The sequence below is a fragment of the Phoenix dactylifera genome, chromosome 5 (assembly GCF_051530095.1).
Source record: "Phoenix dactylifera cultivar Ajwa chromosome 5, Ajwa_hap1_PhDact_Kaust_v1.1, whole genome shotgun sequence".
Taxonomy (NCBI): Eukaryota; Viridiplantae; Streptophyta; class Magnoliopsida; order Arecales; family Arecaceae; genus Phoenix; species Phoenix dactylifera.
Window position 1 is genome coordinate 14,742,784 of NC_143194.1, and position 17,197 is coordinate 14,759,980.

Sequence of the window (17,197 nt, forward strand, 5' to 3'; positions counted from 1 at the left end):
TTAAATTAATATACATCCTTGCTGCTGTCTGCTTTGAATTTTCTGTGTTTAATTTTTTTTAGAATCAGAATTTTATTATCATCATATCTCATTAACCCTTGTTGCTAATTGAAAATTGATAAGAACTTTAAGAAAATATCAAGGGTAATCATTGAAAAAAAAAAAAAAACAAATAAATAAACTCTAAAATTTTGTATGCTAGGTTGGAATAGGGACAACACTGGACGCCTGAATCGACAAACATTTGACAATTCCTTAGATCATAATATTGAAAATCTTACGCAAAATCTCAGATCTGGTGAGATGGCTGATGATGTAGGAAGTCACCATGGTGATGAAGGTAGACCCCCAGTTATGACACTTCGACAATACTTACACCCTACTAGGACTAGTCAACCTTCATGCATGATTATTCCTGAAAATGTAGGACACTTTGAAATCAAACCAGGAGTAATTCAATTGCTGCCCAAGTATCATGGGATGGAATCCGAGAACCCTTATCTTCACCTTAAGGATTTTGAGGAAATTAGCATCACATTTAGAGTGCCAAATGTATCGGAAGATGTCCTTAAATTGACCTTGTTTCCTTTTTCCTTAAAGGATAAAGCCAAAACATGGCTGAACTCCTTGAGACCTAGATCGCTAGGAACATGGCATGATATGCAAAGAGAATTCTTGAAAAAATTCTTTCCCGCACAAAGGACTAACTTTTTGAAAAGGCACATTAGTAATTTCCAGCAAAAAGACCATGAAACATTTTATGAATGCTGGGAGAGATTTAAAGAATTGCTTCTCTCTTGTCCTCATCATGGGTTTGAAACATGGAGAACCATTAGTTCTTTTACGAAGGGTTGTCTCCACAGTTGAAACAATTTATAGAGACTATGTGCAATGGTCTATTTTTGGAAAAGCAACCCGATGAGGCATGGGACTATTTAGATTCTCTCGCAGAGACTGCACAATTATGGGATACAGGGGATAGAGTGAATAAACCTTTACCTAAGCCTACTAGCATTGGACACGGGGGCCTTTACAACCTTAATACTCAGGATGATATTCAGGCTAAAATGGCAGCCCTTACTAGGAAGGTAGAGGAAATTGAACTTAGAAGGATTGAACCTGTCAAGACCGTAGAACATAACAGCGAGTGTTGTAGGATTTGCGAGATGCCTGGCCATCTCATCACTGATTGCCCCACAATACCCGCATTCAAGGAAGTCTTGCACGATCAGGCCAATGTTATGAATACCTATCAAAAATCTTTCAATAATCCTTTTTCGGGTACTTACAACCCTGGATGGAAGAACCATCCAAATTTCAGGTGGAGGAATGACCAACCTCAACAAGTATATAACCCAACTCCTCCACCCCCGCAACCTCATTATGCACACGCACCCCCTCAAAAATCCAGTCTCGAAGAAACTTTGCAATCTTTCATGCAAGGTCAAGCTAAAATCAATGATGAATTAAGAAATTAACTGACAACGCTGACCACTGTTTTAAGTGCTCAAGAGAAAGGTAAGCTACCAGCTCAACCACAACCTAATCCTCAAGTCTATGGCGGTTGTAATGCATCATCTTCAACTTCGCATAAAGAGCAAGCAAAGAGTATAATAACTTTGCGAAGTGGAAAGATTATTGACCGACCAGTCCCAGAACAAACACAAGTCATACCTGATTCTGACCCTCCCAAGACAAAAGAAAAGGATAATGAAGAAACTGAAGCACCAACATCTACTGAAAAAATTGAATGTCCTTTTCCTGCACCATTTCCACAAAGATTAAAGCCCTTGCAAAAGCTTGAACCAAACTCTGAAATTCTTGAGCTTTTTAAGCAAGTAAAAATCAATATACCTCTTCTTGATGCAATCAAACAAGTGCCTTCCTATGCAAAATTTTTAAAAGATTTGTGCACTGTCAAGCGTCGTTTAAATGTCAAGAAGAAGGCATTTCTGGCTGAAAATGTGAGTGCAATTTTACAGCATAACATTCTTCCTAAATATAAGGATCCAGGTTGCCCAACTATCTCGTGCATCATTGGCAATTTTAGGATTGAGCGAGCATTGCTAGATTTAGGAGCGAGTGTGAATTTGTTGCCATATACGGTATATGAGCAACTCGGTTTGGGTGAGTTGAAGCCAACAACTGTGACCTTACAATTAGCTGACAGGTCAGTGAAGGTCCCTAGAGGGATTATTGAAGATGTGTTGGTCCAAGTAGACAAGTTCTATTTTCCTGTTGACTTTATCGTACTGGACACACATCCTGCTTCCAATTCACCATCTCAGATTCCGGTCATCTTAGGACGTCCATTCCTTGCAACTTCTAATGCATTGATCAATTGTAGGAATGGTGTCATGAAGCTTTCTTTTGGCAATATGACCTTGGAACTGAACGTCTTTAGTATAGGTAAACAACCCAGTGATCATGAAGAAAGTAAAGAAGTTGAATGGGTTGAAACCATTGCGGAAGAATATTTGTTAAAAGAAACATTTACTGAATCGGCCGACAATGGTTTGATAGATTGGTGTTCTGAAGGTACTGCTAATGATGAGGTCCCACCTGGTTTAGATAATTCAGATGTTATGATGGTCAATGGGTGGAGACCGCGAATAGAGGAATTTGAACAGTTGCCACCTCGAAAAGCAAAGATAGTACCATCCCATGAACAAACACCTAAGCTCGAGCTGAAACCTTTACCGAAGGAACTCAAGTATGCCTTTCTTGGATCCGATGACACATTTCCTATAATCATCTCATCTGATCTGGATCATGCCCAAGAAAGAAAATTACTTGGTGTTCTAAAGAATCATAAGGGAGCTTTAGGATGGTCTATTGCCGACTTGAAGGGGATTAGCCCTTTAATTTGCACGCACCGGATATATTTGGAGGACAATGCCAAAACCACAAGGCAAATGCAGCGTAGGCTGAATCCTACGATGAGAGATGTGGTTAAAACAGAAGTCCTCAAGTTGCTTAACGTGGGTATTATTTACCCAATTTTCGATAGCAAGTGGGTGAGTCCTACTCAAGTTGTGCCCAAGAAAGCAGGTCTGACGGTAGTTAAAAATGATCAGGGTGAACTAGTTCCAACTCGTGTTCCGACGAGTTGGCGCATGTGTGTTGATTACCGAAAATTGAATTTGGTCACTAGGAAAGATCACTTTCCCCTACCCTTCCTAGACCAAGTTTTGGAAAGAGTTGCAGGACACAAATTCTATTGTTTTCTCGATGGCTATTCCGGGTACTACCAAATCGAAATTTCACCTGAGGATCAAGAGAAGACTACCTTCACTTGTCCTTTTGGCACATTCGCTTTCCGTCGGATGCCATTCGGGTTGTGTAATGCACCTGCAACATTCCAAAGGTGTATGCTCAGCATTTTTGAAGAAATGAACGAGAAATTTTTAGAAGTGTTTATGGATGATTTCTCTGTTTTTGGCGATTCATTTGATGATTGCCTGTCACATTTACAAGCAGTCTTAGCTCGATGCATGGAAAAGAATCTGATACTAAATTGGGAGAAATGCCACTTTATGGTGCCAAAGGGAATTGTCCTAGGACATATTATTTCATCAAAGGGCATGGAAGTTGATAGAGCCAAGATTGATTTAATCGCCAAGCTACCTGCACCCAAAACGGTTAGAGATGTTAGATCATTTTTGGGTCACGCAGGATTTTATAGGAGGTTCATCAAGGACTTTAGTGTCATAGCCCGACCATTATGTAACCTCCTATCCCTTGATACACCGTTCAATTGGACCGAAACCTGTCAAGAGGCATTCGAAAAATTGAAGGCTATGCTTAGCACTGCACCCATCGTGCGACCACCTGATTGGTCATTACCTTTTGAGATCATGTGCGATGCTAGTGACTATGCGATAGGAGCTGTCCTAGGACAACGCAAGGATAATAAGCCATATGTCATCTACTATGCAAGCAAAACCTTAAATGATGCTCAAATAAATTACACCACTACCGAGAAGGAATTGCTTGCAGTAGTATTTGCATTAGACAAATTTCGCTCTTATATCCTTGGTGCTCCTATTGTTATCTTTACAGATCATGCAGCGCTAAAATATTTATTGGATAAGAAAGATGCCAAACCACGCTTAATACGATGGATACTTCTACTCCAAGAATTTGACATCACTATCAAAGATAAAAAGGGAGTAGAAAATGTAGTTGCTGACCATTTATCACGGCTAGTTTTTAATGATTCAATGCCACAGTTGCCCATCAAGGACTCGTTCCCTGAAGAGCAATTGTTTGCACTTTCTACTATGCCATGGTATGCTGATATTGTAAACTTTCTTGTCACGAACCGGATGCCGGAGCATTGGGGATCGAATGATAAGAATAATTTCTTACATGAAGTAAGAAGTTATTATTATGATGCCCCCTATTTGTTCAAGTATTGCAATGATCAAATCTTTAGAAGATGCATTCCGGATCATGAGATACAAAGTGTACTCTCTTTTTGTCATGCCAGTGCTTGCGGAGGACACTTTGCATCTAAGAAAACAGCAGCTAAAGTGTTGCAATGTGGTTTTTATTGGCCTACACTATTTAAAGATGCCCACGAGTTCTGTAGGACATGTGACCCATGTCAACGTGTTGGAAGTCTAACTCGTAGGCAAATGATGCCTCTTCAGCCCATTACTGCTATTGAAATTTTTGACATGTGGGGCATCGATTTCATGGGCCCATTCCCACCGTCTTTTGGATATGAGTACATTTTGGTTGGTGTTGAGTATGTGTCCAAATGGGTAGAAGCTGTGCCTTGTCGAACAAATGACCACAAACCAGTTTTAAAATTTCTTAAAGAAAACATATTTTCTAGATTTGGGATACCCAAGGTCATAATTAGTGATGGGGGAAAACATTTCTGTAACAAACCTTTTGAGATCCTGTTACGAAAGTACGGTATCACTCATAGAATTGCAACTCCTTATCACCCGCAGACTAGTGGCCAAGTTGAGTTAGCTAATCGGGAGATTAAACAAATTTTAGAGAAAACGGTGAATCTATCACGCAAAGACTGGTCTTTAAAACTTTCTGATGCATTGTGGGCTTACCGTACTGCTTATAAAACTATTCTTGGTATGTCCCCGTATCGGCTAGTCTATGGAAAAGCATGTCATCTACCTGTTGAAATAGAGCATAAATCGTATTGGGCCATTAGAAAATTAAACTTTGAACTGTCAGATGCTGGTTTAGCCAGAAAAATACAACTAAGTGAATTGAATGAAATTCGACGGGATGCGTATGACAATGCTAGACTTTATAAAGAACGAATGAAAATTCGGCATGATAACGCAATTCTAAGAAAATCTTTTGAACCTGCACAAAAAGTTCTTTTGTATGACTCTCGCTTACATCTATTTCCTGAAAAGTTACGATCAAGATGGACAGGTCCCTTCATTGTAAAAACTGTTTTTCCACACGGGGCAATTGAAATTGAGAATCCACAGGATGGCAAAATTTTTAAGGTTAATGGACACAGATTAAAACCTTTTCTTGAAAATTTTGCAGATGAAGAGGACTCCTGTCCCTTGGAGGAGCCTTCTTATGACTAAACATGACGGCCAAGGTATGTGTATATTAGTTAGAATTAAATTTTTTCTTTTATTTCTAGTTTTCTTCTTATTTTGTAGGTCTTCTTTTCTGAAAATCAACAGCTCAAGGTATTCTTCTTCTCTCTATTATTTTCTCTATTGTCTCTCATATATAGTTTTCTTGCATTTTTTTACATTGAGGACAATGCAATGTTTAAGTTGGGGGGAGGAAAATATTTTGCAAAAAAAAAAAAAAAAAAAAAACTTGTTTTTGCATTTGATTTATTCTATTACTTTCTTTTCTGAGCAAATGCACATGTATTTTCATATTGAGTTTGTGCAACTATTAAGGCAAGGAACACATGCATACTATGATTGATCAGAGACCTATTATTAGATCCCCACACGTGTACTTAATGACAATAGGAAGGCTTTAGGAGTTCATATTTGTTAACTGCATTTTTGTTAGCCTTATCCGTAAAAGAAGTACGAGTATCCTTGTTCGTACCATAAGGTTCATGATTTGATTTTCACATAAAGATAGAGGTTGAATATCCCAGTTAGATTACTTAGGTGCCTTATGATCCGACCTTGGTTGACCTATAGTCACGATGCAGTCACATATATAATAAAAATATATATATGGTTCAGTCTATCTTCTCTTTTCTTGCATAATTGTAAAAAAAAAAAAAAAAATCCTTATGATGACAAGTCTGGCCTCGTGGCGTAGTCTGATTCGAGTAATTAAGCCCGAGGGGTGTTTCACCTAATGTCTTGAGCCAACTGGATCGGGGGTCATTGGCTGAAAACTCGCTACATGGATCTTACTAGAGCCTAATGGGGTTGGACCATTGTAATCGTCATATGTGTTTAAAAATAAAAATAAAAATAAGCATAAATAGGGTTGGTTGGACTGAACCTAGTGACATGTGGTAATGACTGGTTTGACTCCATTGTTTTGGATCTCTGTGTACCCAGGTTATTTAGTTGGGATTGATAGCTCTTTCTTTATATGCGAACCATTCTTGACAAATTTAGACAACATGTGATATTCTGAAAATTTGATGGATCAGGTTCTAATAAATTGTAGAAAACACTTGTGGACTTGAGAAGTGCACCTAAAACTCAGGCGGTGCCCTGTTGTGGTGGAGGTATTAGTACTCTGAGAAAGTCATGTGATTTGATGCACGCTACACTTTTATATTCCTTGCTTTGATGGTTGCCATACTTGGAAATATATATCAATTAATTACATGTGTATTAGCTTAGGATTTATTTTTATTAGAATCTCATGTCATATCATTCATGATGTTTGTGGGTAACATCCCTGAAAACCCTCACGAGACAACACTCGTCCACTAGGGTAATCTAGGGGTTTAACGGCTTGTTGCACGTGCTAAGTGCAATCGTGATTCCTACGAAAGTGAGTACTTATCTTAATTTTATGCAATTAGTTCTAATAAAACATCATAGGTTAAACCACACATTTTGCACTCTCATTTTATTATTTGCTCGTTAATTGCTAGAGACTAGCAATAAGCTAATTGGGGGGTGTGATGAGAGCACAAAATTGCGATCTACACATCACTTAACTTAGCATTATTGCTAACAAATAATGATAACAGTGCTGTATCGATATTTTATTTTTGTGGGTGCAGGTGATTGTAAATCAAAGTTAAAATGCGCATTGGGCCCAAAAGATGCATCACCGCAGGTGACCAGTCAACTGCATGGTTCAACCCCAGTTGCACACTAGAAGGAACCTAAGTTCAGCCAGCCGGTTCGCTGCAACCAATTCCCAGAAGCCCATGCATCTCAGCCCGATGGAGCCCACATGCAACTCATCATCTTCACCGTTCAGTTTCCAGTGCATCCATCTCATCCTCCCGTGAAGTCTCCCAGCTTCCATAGAGCATCCGAGTTGCAGTTTCCCCCCACATCCGCGGATCAGATCGAGTGCCTTCCGCGTGTGGATTAGCTTCCGAGTTTTTCTCCCATTGATTTAGCAGCTGTCGGTTCCAATCCTCCTTTCGTTCGAGAGTATCCCCATCCGTTTGCTTCCGAGTTCATCCATACGCGCCTTCCAACCGTCCGTGAAGCATCTCCTAGCATTCTCAGCTTCCACGTTCCAACTCTCAGCGTTCAATCCGCCTGCATGCGATCCAATCTCCTTCAGCCGTCCAAGCTTCATCTTTAGCTCTCAGCTTCTTTCCGTGAGCATCCGGCCGTTTGCATCCAGCCTTCCGCATTTCCGGATTTTTCTCCCCACCAGCACATCATCCGAATCCAGCATCCCAAGCTCGTGATTCCAGCATCCCACGATCTTCAGCCTTCCTCAGATTCGCGCATCCAAATCTCATCCTACGGCCAGCAGTCCATTCCGAGTCCGCATGTGATCAGCGAACTGTGGTTGTTACGTGCACATCATCTGAGTCCCAAATCCTCGGCGTCCGTTTTGAGCTCCTCTCCACGCGCGATCAGGGGAACCATCGCAGGAGGATCTATATGAAGGGAGTCCGCTCGGCTGGGGAGGACCTCTCGGCTATTGGGGAAGAAAAACAGAGCCACTCCCATTCGAAAAAACTGAGAAGGGAAACAGAGCGCACTCTGTTTCCAAAAAAAGAAAAGAAAAAAAAAAAGAAAGAAAATGAAAGGGGGATTAATGTTTTCAATGAGCGGCTAATTTCTTAGGGAGGAAGATGGAGGAACCTTTGATGTATTGCTCTTTAAAGTAAACTCTAAACTTTTTCCTTGAATGAATTATATTTACTGATATGTTTTTGATCCATGCATAGTTATTTCGTAGATAGCTCTTTAAGGGATTATGATTATTGATATATGGATTGCTTTAGTATAGCATTCGCCGTAGATGTAGAAAGCACGACAAATGCTTAAAAATTGAGTTCATATGTTCATGAAACATATACCATGATTAGATCTATCCTACATTTAATCTTTAATCAAGAACCATAGAGTTTATTCCTTGGATGCAATATCATCAAGGGGGATTCCAGATCCCTACCATCTTTATTTCATTGAATTTTGTTTATTATTCTTTGCATTTAATTTCTAAAAATCAAAACATCATTTTAATCCACAAATTTATTGAATTGATTAATCTGAAATTATACTAAATAATATCATATATATTTCGTTCCCTGAGGATTCGACCTCGGACTCCCGAGAATTTACTACTTGTGCGATTCTCCTGCACTTGGGAGAACAATTTTATTTTTGCACCAGCACTGGTTGACTAGGTAGTTCATCTTTCATCCTATCCTCTAGAGAGTTTGCTATTTGGCTCAGACTAACTTCAAGTTTTGCAATTGCTTGCGTATGGAATTGGTTAGTCTGGGTTTGGATCATGTTGGTCTATTGTTGCTGTTGGATAAAATCTTATTATTGTTTCATCATATTAGCCATCATGGTTTCTAATGGTGAAGATTGTTGTGGGATAGGGGTATTGTAAGGAGGTACAGATGGAACCAAAGGTTGGTTCATTTGTGATGGATCTATCCTGGGGAAGTTTCTCTGAAAACCTGGTGGACCACCTTGATGCTGAATAGGTTCATTTTACTTATATGAGAAATTTGGGTGGAACCTATTATCAGGGTGGTAGACTAGGCTGAATGAATTGGGAGTGGGCTTCTTGAAGGCACTATATAAATTTAGAGCATTTGCTTGCTTGGCTTTTATGGTGGGTAGATTAGGGCAGCACTCCACTAGATGCTCCAGACTGTTACACAAGACACACAAACTATGTGACTCATGATCCACTTTCATGATGAGATTTGACTCTTTATATGAACTCGAACTAGTGGATACAGTGAAAGCATCAAACTTTTTACTTAAATTGTTCACTCCAGTCACCAGATTGGACATGACATTTTTGAGATCTGGGTCTGCTTTTATTTCATAATTACCTGGTTTTCTAGATCCGAACTCATCTCTATTTACTTCCTCACCATAGCTACTCCAATTTTGGGCGTTCTCGGCTAAGTCAACAAGAAATTCATAGGCTTGATTCGGGGTTTGGTTCATGAACCTACCCTTATGCATGGACTCGATCATGTTTCTATGTGCCGGAAGTAGTCCTTTATAAAAGAAGTGGACCAGATCAGCCTTATCAAGCCCATGGTGTGGGCATTTGACCAACAAGTCATGGAATCGTTTTCAAGTTTGAAAAAATTCCTCTTCAGATTTTTCTCTGAAAGTTCTTATGGTATCCTTAATTTTTTCTGTTTTAATCATGGGGTAAAATTTTGCCATGAACTTTCCAGATAGTTGTTCCCATGTTGTGATGGAATTTGGGCCCAGAGAATATAGCCATGCCGCGGCTTGATCCTCTAAGGTCATTGGGAACAATCTCAATTTTACACTTTCTTCATCTAAATTTTGATTTTTGAAAGTTTGACAAATTGTCATGAATTTATTTAGATGAATGTAGGGTTGTTCACTTTCAAACCCATGGAATTTAGGTAGAATATTTATTGTCGCAACCCAAATTTCAAATTGGGCTGCGTTATTTATTAGCAACACTATACATATAGGTGGACTAGCGGATGCAAGACTGAATAATTCATTCAGGGTTCTAATATGATCACCCATTGTAGAGATTGGTGGTTGATCAATAATTCGTTGGGTGTGACGATAATTTTTTCCAACCTCTGGGTTAAATGGTGTTAACTTACCCCTTAATGACCTTCTACCATGCATACATTATCCACAACTAATTAGACTCGACTCCTAAACGAAATCCTAAAAGAGAAGAAGAAGGGCTAGACCAAGATGACCACAATCAACACCACACAACAAATTGGCTCTTTAATCTTGAGATTAAAGAAGGTTTAGTAGCTTTTAATCTAGTTGCATAGAGATTTATCAGGTTAAAAAGTTTCTGAAATTCTCTCCTAGATTAGATAGCTCCTAATCTCCCTTCCAGATTAATCTTGAGCTTACCAGTTAAGCGATCTAGTAACCAGTTACCAGGAAAGTCCCAGGGTGTGTGGTGGTGCCAGAAGGGATACACTAGTACCACAATATCCGTAACAGTTCTCACTGTTGTAAAACTTTCTTAGACATCACCAATTGCTAAATTCTCACTGGAGTGGCGTTCAGCTGCTTTTTTTCAAGAGCCTAATTGAGCTCGAAAATCCTAAGGCCAACGTCTAATTGATTTTAATTTAATTTGGCTTAGGATATGTATGCAAAGTGGTGATTTTTTGGGCTAAGGACAGGTAATGACTTCTCGACCTTATCTTTTTAATATGTTTTGCTCTTAAATTATTTTATGCAAATGCTTAATATTAAATGCAGCAAATATTCAATGATTTTTTTAAAGTTTATGGAATGTCATTAGGTTGTACTGATTAAATGAACAAATATTTTTTTTTTCTTTTTTTTATCTTTTTTTTTAAAATTTCATATTTCGAATTTCAGAATTCAAATTTTGAATTTAAACTTTTAAATTTTAGAATTTTGGAATTTTTTTAAATTTCTTTTTTGAATTTTAATTTTTTAAAAAAATTTTAAATTCCGAATTTCAAATTTTAGAATTTAATAACTACGAAATTATTAACTAAAAATAATCAAAATAAGAAAAATTAATAAAAATAAAAAAAATTACTACCGGAGTGCGTTCACTTCGGGCATCCAAAACTCGATTTGATCTTCGTGATCGTTCTTGCTTCTCGATTTGCCTCCCTAGCAACGGCGCCAAAATTTTGTTGTCGATTTTCTATTTACCTGAAGATGCACTAAACAGATCGTTGTTAGAAACGACAAACAAAGTTTTAAATTAATTATACTCTTACCTACTCTATTTGAAGAATAGTGGTTGTAAGAGGTCGATCTACAGGGAGGCAATTGGAGTTGCATAAAAATCAAAACGTTCACTCAGATTCAAAGCCATTTTTTGAATAATAAGAAAAAAATATTACTTCGGAGATGTGGAATGATTCTCTAGTCTACCAGAAAATGTTTTCTATTTGAAAATAACGAAAAGACATATACTTGGAATCGAAAAGCATTTATAAATTTAATGAAATATTTAACTATTCAAAGGAAAACTTTGGCATGGATGAAAACAGTGCTTAAGAAGATTGAAGCCTGGAACATATATTGCATCAGAGAAAATTTCATATATTGCATAAAAGAAAAATTAAAAGATTGTATAAAAAGCGGAAATTAAACTGAACCTAGAACAAGGATTGCATGAAAGAGCATTGATGGATTTCATAAAAAGAAAACTGATTACAAAAATAAAAATGGAGATTGGAACCCTAATGCTTCTTCTCTTCTGCAAATAAAAATAAAAAAGAAAAGAGAAAATTGCATTTTCTCTCCCTTTCTCTCCCACGGTGGAACTCTCTCTTCTTCTTTTTTTTTTTTTTTTTCTTTTAAAGAACAGAGCATCCTCTGTTCTTCCTCCTTTTCTTTTGAACCAACCCACCCGTTCTTTTTGGATGTGAGCCCCCCTTCAGCCGAGAGCCTCCCCTCCCTTAAATAGGTCGCCCACCCCCCTGATTGCATGGAGAGGGGGGGTACGCACGCTCGTGTGCGGGATCGTAGGGAGGATTTTTGAAACGGTGAAAGAGGTGGACGCGGGATCTTTGGCATGTTGCTGGAGGGCAGATTGCGGAAGGCTTGGATGCATCGCGGGATCTTTGGATCGGTATTGCTGCTGGGGACTCCTTCACGGATGGCTGGCTGATCTGGGATGCGGACGGGAATCACGGACGGCTGGATCCGGATGGAGAGTGCCGCGGGATCAACGGAAGGAAAGGATCTTGGGACGCATCACAGGCTGCTGGGTGCTTCCTTCACGGATGCTTGAATGGAGCATGGGATCACTGAAGAAGAAATGGACGCGTGATCGCTGGGGACGTTTATCACGGAAGAACGGATGCGGGAGGAGGATGTGGACTTCCTTCTTTGGGCCAAGAGGGGGACGCGATGCAGGGAGGAACAAGCTGGCCGCAGGATGCTGGGAATGGAATGCACGGAACGTCTGCGGCTGGAACACGGAGGGGGTTGGGAGAATGGCTGGATCGACTTCCTTCTTTGAACCATGGAAGGAATGAACGCGGGATCGTTTCTTCTCCCCTGTTTTCGCACGGGATGTAGCTGGAGATAAGATATAGGACCTGTATGCATCTTTGGCTGACTGATTGAGATAGTAGTTTTCTCCCACAATTTTCTCTAGGTGCGACTGCAAATTCGGAACCTTCTTTTCATTGAACTCATATTCTTTCACAGGCACCTTGGCTTCCTTTAAATAGCGAAGATGCTGGGAGGAGCTGATGAATTGAAGGCTGGATGCTAGGAGGAGCTGATGAATTCTATTCCGAAAGAGTGCGGGTGCTAATCCGAAAAGGAAGGAACACGAGGATCAGTAGAAGATCGCACGCGGGCTCGGATGCTTGGGTGCGAATGTGCTCGATTAGATTATAGCAGGATTGAGCCTGCGCAATCTGTACCAAATGTGCATTTAAACTTTAATTTGTAATAACCTGTGCCAAACAAAAATATAATATTAAACCAGTGAATTTATCATTATCAGTTAGCAATAACACTAATTTAGGTGATATGTAGATCGCACTTTTGTGCTCTCATCATCATGCTCTCTTGGGGTCGGCTCCACTGGGGTCGGCTCAAGGCTTCCTGGGGTCGGCTCCACCTGGGGTCGGCTCAAGAAGACTTGGGGTCGGCCCTCTCAGTAATTTACAGAAAGCTGTATTTTCAGAAGGCTGAAGCTGGGGTCCGCCCGAGTTTTTCTGGGGTCGACCTGAGTGGGGTCAGCTCCAAGTTTCTTGGGGTTGGCTCGAGTGGGGTCGGCCTGAGTATTGTGCCTATTTTTTTGGGGTCGACCCGAGCCCTGTGCCAAGCATGCCAAAGTGTGCCAAATGTATCAGATTGTGCCAGGGTCGACTCCAATTCTTCTGGAGTCGACTCTAACTCTGATTTTCTGCATCTTAAGATTAGTTTAGCACATGAGACTAATAAAAATTTTGCAATTGATTTTGAATGCTTGGCACATAAAAAATTTCATCTCTTTGACTAATAAAAAGATAGAATTGCCCCTTAACAATGAAACTTCACTCTTAACTTTGTCAAATTGAGATTTAGGTTTTTCCTCAAATTCTTCTAATAAATTTGCCTTAGATGAATTCTTGAGAGTTTTTTCAAACGCACAAGAAGAGTGTATCAAGAATGTATTGAGCATGTATCACTTCTTTCTTCCTTGAGTGTTTATATAGTTGATTAATTTAGTTAATGGCATTAGCACTTCCATATGGCCTCAATGGCTTTGTAAGCATCAAAATAACACTAGGATCCTCAATCTCCCCCTTTTTGATGATTACAAAACATTGAGTATAAGCAAATTGATATTCATGTGAGAAGTTAGGTTTAATATATAGGAAATGCTTTTGATGCAAAAGTTTCAAACTAGTCCAATTAGATAATGTATTAATGAACTAAAAGCTCCCCCTATCTTATCCAAATGAATGTCAAAAGAATTTCAGCTTTGCTCCTCCTTAAAGCAAGAGTTTCAAGTTATGTATCGAGGCAAGAAAAATCTTTATGATTATATGCCAAAATTCAGATTTTTTTTTGTCAAAATTCAAATTTTCTTTTTGTCACATGTCTCCCCTTAAGTATATAATATATGCCTCTTAGTTTAAGGGTTGATGCTCATATTTTCTCCCGTATTTTCTCTCCTATACAATCTTTCTTATAGAATTTGCTTCTAGATTCTCTCTTATATTTTCTCCCCTTTTTGTCATCATCAAAAAGAATGAATAACAATGAAATGGATAGCATTGCAAGAATATCATTAACTAGGATGAAACATTGGGCTTTAAGAATGAGACATTTAAGATACGAGCTAGAAGAGATATCTAAATATTGATTCCAAAGATAGTTTTCAAATCAAGTGTAGATGGAATCTTTCTCAGATTATTTCAAGGAGTATTAAGAATAATATTCAAAGAAAACACGAATGGAAATCCAACACCTTTTTTTTTAATATATTAAGTATATAGCAACATGAGAGCTATCTAATTAATTTTCAGAGTATAGTATAAGAGCAGATAAAGATCAAAACTTATATACTCGAAAAACATAAGATCATGTTGAATTCTTAATTCTTAATGACTTTAAAGTTCTTTCATGATATAAAAGCGTTTGGGCATAAATACCAAAACATAAATTCAGAGCATATATAAAATCCAAAGCTTTGAAAGTTCTTTTAGAGCTCTTTTAAAGACTTTCTTTTACTCCTTTAAAGATCATAGCATCAAAATCAATTAAAATGAATTGGCTCAGGATTGAAACACTAAAGTGCAAGCGATTAAGAATTCATTAGTAGATTCCAAAGTAAATTTCCGATACTAAGACAAATGGAATCCCTTTCAATTAGTTTTCAAAATAAATGGTTTACCTATAAGGTACAGATGAAAATTCATCTTTCAAAAGATATTCAATTAGACACAAAGTCTGATACTACTTGTTGGATCAAGCGCTTGCTAAAGTCTTTTGCCAAATTTACATAAAGTAACCTTTAATGATTTAGCTTTAAGAACATTCATTTCTCTTTCATTATGTAAGGCTCTTGATATCAATTTATGCTTTTTAAGTAAAATAGTTAAATTCAGAATTGATAATAATGATCATAAAACATTCAAGGTATGCATCAAATGAAAGTGACTTTAGAATAAGACGCAGCATGCAAAAAGATTAAATATTTAAAGCTCCCCCTCAAAAGATACATTGTTCTTTAAACATTCTTTTCTTTTATTGAATTTTAGATTTTAATGATAAGCGTGAATGAAACTAAAATTTTGTGATATCAAGAATGTAGAGTGATATAGAGTTTTTCAAAATTTATAGCAATCACTCTTTTTAATCTTTCAAGAACAAGTTATGCTTTCTCTTAATTTTTGAGAATATGCACTGAAATATCAATCAGAAAATAATCCTTTTGAAGCTCAAATTTTTTTCAAAAGCAGTTATATTTTCTTTCCTTTAAGAATTATTTGAGTGAGTTGAAATATTTCAAGCTTTAGGATCATTCACTCTCTTCTTAAAAATAGCTTTTTCTTTTAATGATAGAAGCAATTAATTATGCAAGAAAAACATATAGAAGATCATTCAAGTGTATATTTATAAATTTAATTTCTTATACATGAAGCACAATAAATCTTTTTAATATCAAAATAAAACCATATGTTTATAAACATTTATTCGCAATCAAGATTATTAAAAAATACATCATTTAGACCAATTTCAGTAAACTTATAAGATAGAAAATGATATATTTTAGATGTGTATCGGAGCAAACAACCAAGATATCAACATTAATTCTATTTTTCTTAAACCGTAGTTTTCATCTAGAAATCATATTGAGTTATTCTCCAAAATGATGCAATCATTGAAGCATATAATGAAAGTTACAAAAATGCAATGATAGAAGCATTTTTAAATTAAGTTTAAACTTTTATACAAAATTAGATTCTGAATTTCATAAAAAAATTCAAGAAAACTTTCAAGATTATAATTTGAGATATGCATCTTCTACATTGTAGCTCATCTTAAATTATTAAGATTGAAAATACATATTTCAAAAATATTAGAGCACATCCAGAATCTTTGTAATTCATATTGAATTTTGGTACAAATTGGAGGACATTATGTACTAATGTTAGGCAAGTTGCAAATTCAGATTATCCTTTTCTTTTATTTTTCAGAAGATATTCATTAAAATAGAAAAATCATTCTCTTCTCCTTTTTGCAAATATATTCGACTTTCAGATTTCAAAGATGATCATGAACGACAAATCTGAAATTTCTTTCAAGAATACTTTCGAAAAGTTCTTATGTAATATTTCAAATATTCAAGCATTGGAACTGTTTTAATAAAAAAAATTTTTGATTAGAAGAATACAAAAGAAATCCAAAATATCATTGATGAGTATGGAATTCAAGTAAAAACAATTTTCATTAGGCTTTGGAACACAAGTGATTTTGAAGTTAAAGGTGAAGCAAAACCTTGTGTGCAAAGTTAAAGCCTATTTCAAATTATGAACATCATAAAAAAAATCTAAAATTGCTATTGATAGAAGCATGTTTCAAACAAGTTGTTCAAGCATGGAGCATTACAAGTTATGCTTAAACAAGATATTTGTTATCTGAATACATAATTCAAAACATCATGTCACATGCAAAGCATAATATGCATTAAGTCATAACATTAAGTATTAAGGCATTAAGGACAATCATGTCAAGGATCAAAATCAATTTTTTTTCAAGTAAAAAAAAACTCTCTCTACTTAAGTATAATTCTGTACTGATTTTATCCTTAAGGTATGTTTTCAAGTGATTGAAACTTCATTTGATTTTTCACAAGCTTCTTGTATACTTTCATTTATCTTGTGATTCATTCCCTCAATTTTTTTAATTTCTTTCTTTAAGCAATCAATGAACATTTTAATTATCTTCATTTGTTTTTTATTTTTACTTTTTTATGCTCTATACTCTATTTACTTTCTATCCGGTGGAGTTGGAAGAGGCACGAGGTACTACCACCAACCTCCCTCTTGTGCCGTCCCTAATATATCCTACACCGAATAGTTGGGTCA

The 17,197-nt window shown here is 37.1% G+C and overlaps 1 pseudogene; it reads right to left on the reverse strand.

Annotated features, from left to right (window-relative positions):
• Nucleotides 1-717: 717 nt before the first annotated feature.
• On the reverse strand, nt 718-815 carry LOC120105040 (small nucleolar RNA R71; annotated as a pseudogene).
• Between the last annotated feature and the right edge of the window lie 16,382 nt (nt 816-17,197).